This window comes from Grus americana, chromosome Z (assembly GCF_028858705.1).
Source record: "Grus americana isolate bGruAme1 chromosome Z, bGruAme1.mat, whole genome shotgun sequence".
Classification (NCBI taxonomy): domain Eukaryota; kingdom Metazoa; phylum Chordata; class Aves; order Gruiformes; family Gruidae; genus Grus; species Grus americana.
Window position 1 is genome coordinate 64445305 of NC_072891.1, and position 9680 is coordinate 64454984.

Here is a 9680-nt window from a genome sequence, read left to right on the forward strand (position 1 = left end):
CTTTTTTCCAAAAGTGTTACTCTTTCCTCCACAGCCTATTGTAAAGAAGGCAGTGACATATATTGTAAGGATAATATTGTAAACTTTTAAGATACTTTGAAAAAAAATAGTTCCCTTTTGTATCTTGTATAATACAGTATACTCTATTTTATTTTGGGTTGTTGTTTGAGAGCTTAGGAAATGTAGCTTTATTTTCTACCTGTCAAATACTATTCCAGATGTCTGAGGCTTGCAATATCTGGTAACTTAAAATATTTTACTTTTTTTAATGTAGCCCACAGATAGGGACAGAAAGTTACTTGAAAGGATGAGTTGGTCAGAACAGCTCCAGTAGTAAGGCTCCTTCAGATAATTAAGAAATGTCCTGTGCAACTTCAACGAGATGTGGTTTAGTATAAGGAGACTAGAAAAGAAGTAGCAGTACTTGTTTTGAGTGAAAACAAACATCCTGCATGAGTTTTCTAATCCTTACTATATGAAAACAAAGTCACTTGAATGCCTTCACAGATGACTACTGGAAGCAAGTTATCAGATTATTTTTGATAAATGTTTCATGTGGCAATGTTCTCTTTTAGGGTTTGTTGATCAGGTATGCTATTATATGGAATCACATTTTTCCATTTTAAAGATAAACAGCATTCAAAATGTCTCTAGACATTTAATGACTATTCTAAAGTAGTGAAACTTGGTAAAGTTTCTCATGATCCCTGCTCAAATTACTCATGCTTGTGGTTCGAGTTTTCTTATGTTCTTACATTGTTCCACTCAACTACCATCTTTTTCAATAGATGATGAGTTACTAGTTGCCCCTTGAAGTCAATGCTGATAGGTAGTAATAGTGCAACTGCTTAGAGCCCCCGACTCGTGAATAGTTCAAAGTCATTTGCATTTCCTGTATGTAATACTTTGTAAGCAAGGTTCTTGTAGTGGGTTGACCCAGGCTGGGGGCCAGGTGCCCCCCAAAGCTGCTCTATCACTCCCCTCCTCAGCTGGGCAGGGGAGAGAAAATATAACAAAAGGCTCCTGGGTCGACATCAGGACAGGGAGAGATCACTCACCAGTTACCATCAGAGGCAAAACAGACTCGACCTGGGGAAATTAATTTCATTTATTACCAATCAAATCAGAGTAGAGGAATGAGGAATAAAACCAAATGTTAAAACACCTCCCCCCACTCCTCCCTTCTTCCCAGGCCCAGCTTCACTCCCCATTTCTCTCCCTCCTTCCCCCCAGCAGCACAGGGGGATGGGGAATGGGGGTTGTGGTCAGTTCATCACACGTTGTCTCTGCCACTCCTTCCTCCTCAGGGGGAGGACTCCTCACACTCTGCCCCTGCTCCAGCATGGGGTCCTTTCCACAGGAGACAGTCCTCCACCAACTGCTCCAGTGTGAGTCCTTCCCACGGGCTGCAGTTCTTCACCAACTGCTCCAGCGTGGGTCCCCCATGGGGTCACAAGTCCTGCCTCTGATGCCTGGAGCACCTCCTCCTCCTCCATCTTCACTGACCTGGGTGTCTGCAGGGCTGTTTCTCTCACATCTTACTCCTCTCCCTGGCTGCAAAATGTTGCTGGGTTTTTCTGCTCCCCCCCCCCCCCCCCTTCTCAACTGTGCTATCCCAGAGGTGCTACCACCGTGGCTGATGGACTCAGCCTTGGCCAGCGGCGGGTCCCTCTTGGAGCCGGCTGGCATTGGCTCTGTCGGACATGGGGGAAGCTTCTAGCAGCTTCTCACAGAGGCCAGTCCTGTAGCCCCCCACCCCTGCTACCAAAATGTGGCCATGCAAACCCAAAACAGTTGTTTAATGGAGGAGGAGAAGGATGCATTTTCATTCTCACTGCAGTTGTAACAAATCCAAAAGCTGCCATGGCAAATTCCTCAGGCCAAGCCCTGTACCAGTGTGGGAGTAGCAGTATGTAGACTCTAAAATAGAATAGCTTAGGAGAAGAAATACTGTGTTCTAAAGATTGACCATATACAAATGTTTTCAGGTTTTTTTCTGCTGATGTAACAGCTTACACAAGCTACTTTTGGAGTGTCTGGTCTTGAAAGCACACCTAAATTTTGAGGTGTTAGTTAAATAGTATCTCTGTGAGTTGATGGAATGCCATGGCACAGGAACAGCAGGAACAGGTGCTATCTGAAAGTTGTTTTTGTTACAGAAAACAACTGGGCATGGTCAGAGGTTGTTATTTACATCCATTCTATAGAGTTAGGGAAGTGCTACAAGTTAGTTGTAATATGGGGAAAAATACCAAGTGAGGTACGCAAGCAAGAATGGAAGATACACTTGTGATATAAAAGACAGATTGTGGGGCTCAGGTTATCCCTGCCTTCTCCTGAGTGCTAAGTAACTTTTCTGAAACTTTATTTAAAGGGAGAGCTCTGTGAAAATTAATTGGTACAAGATAACTTGGCTTCAAGATGTTAAGTGATTCCAGCCAAGTCATGATCATGTTATGCCTAAATATTTTAAGTCAGAGCTTTAGAGCATGGACAGCTGAAAAAGGTGGAGGTAAGTCTCATGGAATATCTGTTCACAGTGGTCGGAAATCAAATACCTTAAGAACTTGTCTCTGCTATGGTGAGTTGAGAAAGAATCTTAGTGGCATTGCTTACCAAATTTCCCAATCAAAGAACCCAAAATAGTAAAGCTATTTTAAAGTGTAAGGATCTTACAAAAAAGACTGAGAAAGATTTCTGAAAAGAGTAATATTGAGCTGAAATATATAAAACTGTGATTTTATCAAATAAACAAAAAGACAGTTCTACAGGTAAAGCTGACTTTTTTAAGCAAATTGTGCAGTGCTGGGAAATGAGATGATTACTACCAATAGGGAGTTGAAGTCTGATTCCCTAAACCCCTGCCTGCTTATCCTCCATCTCTAACAGTGTTCAGCATTTTGCCTTTTTTTTTTTTAATTTCTATCTGGCTTTAGAGTAAGTATACTATGTGAGTAATATTTGTTCCCAAATGAGGCATCTGAAAGTTAAACACAATTCCCCCTTTCCTGCCAGGGTTAGGCTTACAAACCAGACTTCCAATTGTATATTTCCTGGTTTTTAATAAACTGGGTTCCTTAGAGAATGAAAAACAAGCTGGTTGAGATAGTAAGTCGGGTTCTTCTGCAGGTCTTTCCCCCTTCTTCAACACCCTTCCCCTCTCACCTTCTCACCTTCACACACACACCCCCCCACACACACACACCAGTTTCTGGGAACAGGGAAGATGGTTGGAGGCTGTTGTGGGACTTGGGAGTGGAGACGAGGCTGCTGTAAAAATACACAAGTACTACAACTGTTGGTCTCAATGCTATCAATAAATGTTGTTTTTTTTTTTTGAGGGAAAAACTGGGTGATAATGGACGTCTTTTTATTTCATCTGTCTCGCTTTTACAGTTTTCTGTGAGAATTTGCTTAAGCAGTGTAGTTTCTAAAACAACACTGTGCATCTGTGGTTTCCTGTAGGTGGCAATATTAACAAAGGCAGACATGCATCACCCAGTGGGAATTTACTCTGCACCCAAGGTGTGAGGAATAGTGATGTTGAGATAGTGCTCCTCCGGAAGATACTTGTCTAGCTAATTAAATGTATATACGTGTTATTTTCCTATACTGTTTTTTTTTGTACCCAAAGATCAAATGTTTGAAATGGGTATGTGAACTCAGAATCCCTATAACAATCCTAACAGTGATGTCTGTGTCAGCAATGGATGGGGACATTGACACTGAGCATTAGGCAGATCTGAAGACACAGGCAAACAGCAAAAGCATAGATAACAATGAAAATTCAGCACTGTGGTGAGATAGATGCTGTATTCTTTCAGATGTGTGGAAGAGAGTATGTAGCTGCTGTAACAGCATCATTATTCAGTTCTTAATGTTTCAGAAGATTATTTTGAAATGTGGTTTAACTTGGGAAGTGACGATAATGTATGACCATACGTAGCTCTCCACCTTAAGCCATGAAGTAAATTTCTCAAAGATGACATTTGCAGAAAACAGCTGCTCTTTAAAAACTTGCCTGTGTGTATATCCTGTTCCTTGTGTGCACTTAACAGTTAGAGCTTTTTAGCCAGAACTGCTTTTTGGGGCAGCGTATTGTGACAGTTGCACATAAGAGGTTAAAAGCACAGGTGTCTGCTTTTCTCTTATACAAACATTGAGGATGGAGAGCTGCAAGGCTGGTATGAGAAGTGGCTGAAGGAGGGAGTTTTATGGTGGCAAGACAGCCTTGTTTTGTCTAGAGAATGCAGAATAAACAGACAGTTTCTACACAGAATCTCAAAGGCCACAGTGCCTGGAGTGAGACCTTTTGCTTAATTATCCATGAAATGAATATTAAAGTATGATAAGGAGCTAAAAGATGTACATGCTAAACATATATGACTATAGTACTCAACTCTCCACCCAAATTATGTTAATTGTAACCCCAGGGAGGGGAACAGCTAAGGCTGGGGTATAAAGGACACTGAGGAAGTTACCCCTGGGGGTGGGGAGAGAAGAGATTGAAGACCCAGAAGAGGCAGTTGACAGGCTGTGCTCCTTCTCCTCCACCCAAGATAGGGACCCCTTCTTGGTAAGCATTGTGCCTTCATCTTTTGGTGAAGAACACCCAGGATAGCATTTGGCTGGCACTATCATCATATGTTAGCGCTACTGCAGTAAGTGCATTTATCAGTCGCAATTCTGAACTCTTTATATCTGTTGCTTTAACAAACTATCTTTTTCAACTTTGCAAAACTGTCTCAGTGAAAGTCCTTCGGGGGCTCCAGCAGGCAAACATTGATTCTCATAAGTGGCTATACATAATTCTTTCGACATGAACTGTTGACGAAGCCTGGGACTAAGACTGGACCTAGCTGCACCTAGGCTCCTCTCTGAGAAGGAGTTTAGAAAGCAAGGAGGTTCTTTCTGAACCTTGTGACTCAATGGGAGGGCCTCCCTCAGCCACGCATCAGACTCACACCCTTTATGCGACGTATCACATAAAGAGCAACAGATGTCATCTACCTGGACTTGTGCAAAGCATTCGACACTAACCTGCATGACATCCTTGTCTCTAAATTGGAGAGACATGGATTTGATGGATGGACCACTCGGTGAATAAGGAATTGACTGGACTGTCACACTTAAAGAATTGTGGTCAATGGCTCAATGTCCAAGCAGAGATCAGTGACGAGTGGCGTCCCTCAGGGGTCGGTACCGGGACCAGCACTGTTCAACATCTTTGTCAGCGACATGGACAGTGGGATCGAGTGCACCCTCAGCAAGTTTGTCGATGACACCAACCTGTGTGGCGGGGTCAACACGCTGGAGGGAAGGGATGCCATCCAGAGGGACCTTGACAGGCTGGAGAGGTGGGCCTGTGCGAACCGCATGAAGTTCAACAAGGCCAAGTGCAAGGTCCTGCACGTGGGTCGGCGCAATTCCAAGCATAATTACAGGCTGGGTGAGGAATGGATTGAAAGCAGCCTGGAGGAGAAGGACTTGGAGGTATTGATTGATGAGAAGCTCAACATGAGCCGGCAGTGTGTGCTTGCAGCCCAGAAAGCCAACCATGTCCTGGGCTGCATCAAAAGAGGCATGACCAGCAGGTCAAGGGAGGTGATCCTGCCCCTCTATTCTGCTCTTGTGAGACCCCCACCTGGAATACTGCGTCCAGCTCTGGGGTGCCCAGTACGAGGACGACACAGAGCTGTTGGAGTGAGTCCAGAGGAGGGCCACAAAGCTGATCAGAGGGCTGGAGCACCTCTCCTGTGAGGACAGGCTGAGACAGTTGGGATTGTGCAGCCTGAAGCGAAGGCTCTGGGGAGACCTTGTTGGGGCCTTCCAGTACCTGAAGGAGCCTACAGGAAAGCTGGAGAGGGACTGTTTATCAGGGACTGTAGCGACAGGACAAGGGGTAATGGGTTTAAGCTGAAGGAGGGTCGATTTAGATGAGATGTTAGGAAGAAATTCTTTACTGTGAGGGTGGTGAGGCACTGGAACAGGTTGCCCAGAGAGGTTGTGGATGCCCCCTCCCTGGAAGTGTTCAAGGCCAGGTTGGATGGGGCTTTGGGCAACGTGGTCTAGTGGAGGGTGTCCCTGCCTGTGGCGGGGAGGGGGGGGGGTTGGAACTAGATGATCTTTGAGGTCCCTTCCAACCCAAACCACTCTATGATTCTATGCTTCACATCTGGGATGTTCACATGTGCTGTACTGAGAGCATGAAAGAAGGCATGGCTCCCTGGTTTCCTTCTCTGTCCATAGCTGTAGATGTAGCTAGAGTAGACTATTTCAGTTGGAAAGGAACTACAACCATCATGTAATCCAACTGCCTGACCACTTCAGGGCTGACCAAAAGTTAAATCAAATTTTTAAGGGCATTGACCAAATGCCTCTTAAACAGTGCCAGACTTGGGGCATCGACCACCTCTCTAGGAAGCCTGTTCTAGCGTTTGACCACCCTTTCATTAAAGAAACGCTTCCTAATGCCCAGTCTGAACCTCCCCTGGCACAGCTTTCAACCATTCCCATGCATCCTTTCACTGGGTCCCAGTTATTTAGCTTCTTCCTGCTACAGACTGGCCATTATGGGGTTATTTCATCTCTTAGGATAAAATAACTTCACTTTTCAAAGAAGTTTTTTTCCCCTAAAGCAAAAAGACTTAATACAAATACTTTCTTCATCTATTGCTTTATAACTCCTGAGCCTGTCGAGTTGACATGATAAAAGAGTTGTCTTCTCAAAGATAGTAACTTCCTCTAAGTCTTGAAGCTAAGTGGTCAGATTAGGAGATAGGACTATGGTAATGCATCATCCAGTGAAGAACCTTTCTATGTCCCGGATCGGACAAGGAAAGGCAAGGAGAATGAATGTTTATCCTTTTTGGTTGGCAGTTTGCTCTGACCAAACTGCATTTAATACGTTGAGTGTTCAGTCAGCGCACCTGCAGCTGCAGATTTAGGTACAGATTAGATCTGGTAAAACAGCTACCAAATGAGCTGCCTTTTGCTAAAGTTCCTGAAAAGGTGGGAGAATTGCATATACTGTGAGGGAGATGGGAGGAAACTGACATCATTGATAGTATGGGATCTGGGAGAGAGCATGGGACGCTCCAGGTAGGAACTGAGTAGCCTGCACCATAGTGCTATTCTTGTGAAACAGTATGTGTGTCTTTTTTGTTTTCCTCTAGCAAAATTTTGGGTGGGGGGTGGGTGGGTGTGTTTGTGGGTTCCCCCCCCCGATAGGAGAACTTAAGACATGTTTAATTGAAGGCTTTAAGAATTCTCCTCCTGCAAGAATGCAATAATACAAAATGGTAGGTATGTAAAGTGTTACTTGTTTTGTGCAATTCCACAGCCTCAGCAAAGGAATCAACTATATGTCCTTCCAAAAGATGCAAAATTTAGAGAAGTTCATCTTCAATTCTTTTACGTGACCAGTTGATATGGTCATCTGAGGATGTTTTGCTCCAGAATATCTTAGTATGTTATATGTACCAGTAGGAAATGCGTTCTTCGGAAAGTTATGTCAACATGGGTGTACAACTGAGGACTCCCTTAGTGGTCCTAGGTTGTTATTCCTCACGTACTGTTTCATTCCATCACACTGGATGTGGCAGTTCTCTGGGAAAACCAGACTGATGTTCATTGTATCTGCATGGCTGCCAAACATGCAGTTCACAGGAAACACTGACAGTCTCTCATGACCTACAAGAATTTGTGATTTTGTTTTTTAGAACTCTGTACTTCTTCCTTTACATAAGGAAGTGTGGTGGGTTGACCCTGGCTGGGGGCCAGGTGCCCACCAGAGACGCTCTATCACTCCCCTCATTCACTAAACAGGGGAGAAAAGGCATAACGAAATGCTTGTAGGTCGAGATAAGGACAGGGAGAGATCACTCACTAATTGTTGTCACGAGCAAAACAGACCGAACTTAGAGAGGGAATTCATCTAATTTATTACTAAGCAAAAGAGAGTAGAGGAATGAGAAATAAAATCAAGTCTTAAAACACTTCCCCCCACCCCTCCCATCTTCCCGGGCTCAGCTTCACTCCCGGCTTCAACCTTCCCCCCCTCAGCGGCACAGGGGGATGGGGAATGGGGGTTACGGTCAGTTCATCTCACGGTGTTTCTGCTGCTTCTTCATCCTCAGGGGGAGGACTCCTCTCATCGTTCCCCTGCTCCAGCATGGAGTCCCTCTCACGGGGTGCAGACCTTCAGGGGCAAACTGCTCCAGTGTGGGTCCCCCACGGGGTCACAAGTCCTGCCAGCAAACCTGCCCTGGTGTGGGCTCCCCTCTGCACGGGTCCACCGGTCCGGCCAGGAACTTGCTCCAGCGTGGGCTTCCCACAGGCCACAGCCTCCTTCAGGTGCCTCAACCTGCTCCGGCGTGGGGTCCTCCACGGGCTGCAGGTGGAATCTCTACACCCCCTCATCCTTCCTCCATGGGCTGCAGGGGGACAGCCTGCTTCACCATGGCCTTCACCACGGGCTGCAGGGGGAATTTCTGCTCCGGCGCCTGGAGCTCCTCCTCCCCCTCCATCTGCACTGACCTTGGTGTCTGCAGAGTTTCTTACATCTTCTCACTCCTCTCTCCAGCTGCAAAAGCTCTCTCTCTCTAAGTGTTTTTCTTCTTCTTAAATATGTTATCACAGAGGCACTGATGGGCTTGGCCTTGGCCAGCGGTGGGCCCATCTTAGAGCCGGCTGGCATTGGCTCTATCAGACACAGGGGGAGCTTCTAGCAGCTTCTCACAGAAGCCACCCCTGTAGCCCCCCCGCTACCAAAACCTTGCCATGCAAACCCAACACAGGAAGTTATTGTTGGTTGAGTTTGAAATGGGGGTGGAAGGTGACTAAGGAATTAGTCATAATATTTTTGTGTTGGTTCTCAGACTAAACAGAGTTGACAAGACCAGAATGCAAACTCAAGACACTTCCTTAAATTTGTCAAATCAAAAAAAAAGTTGTGAGTTTGACCTGACAAATATTAGTCACATCTTCCACTACTTACAAGAATTTCTATTGTTCATTAACTATCTTGTGTTGAAGAATTCAGTTTCATTTTGTTATCACTACTGGTGATATTGTTATTGTGATTTTTTTAAAAATATTTTTCTGAACTTTTTTTTCCTTTTTGCTGAATTTGGTAACGTGTAGGATAAAGCAGAAGAAACGTCCTACTGTCATGTTTTTGCCCCAGCCAGCAGCTAAGCCCCATGAAGCTGCTCACTCCCTCCACCCTGGTGGGATGCAAGAGAGAATCAGAAGAGTGAAAGTGAGAAAACTCGTGGGTTGAGATAAAGACAGTTTAATGGGTAAAGCAAAAGCCGCACGCACAAGCAAAGCAAGACAAGGAATTAATTCCCCACTTCCCATGGGCAGGCAGGTGTTCAGCCATCTCCAGGAAAGCAGGGCTCCAGCACACCTAACAGTGACTTGGGAAGACAAACACCATCACTCCAAACGCTGCCGCCCCCCGTCCTTCCTCTTCTTCCAGCCCCGTATATGCTGAGCATGACATCATATGGTATGGAATATCCCTGTGGGCAGTTGGGGTCAGCTGTCCCGGCTGTGTCCCCTCCCAACTCCTTGTGCACCCCCAGCCTCCTCGCTGGTGGGGTGGTGTGAGGAGCAGAAAAGGCCTTGGCTCTGTGTGAGCACTGCTCAGCAGTAACAAAAACATCTCTGTGTTA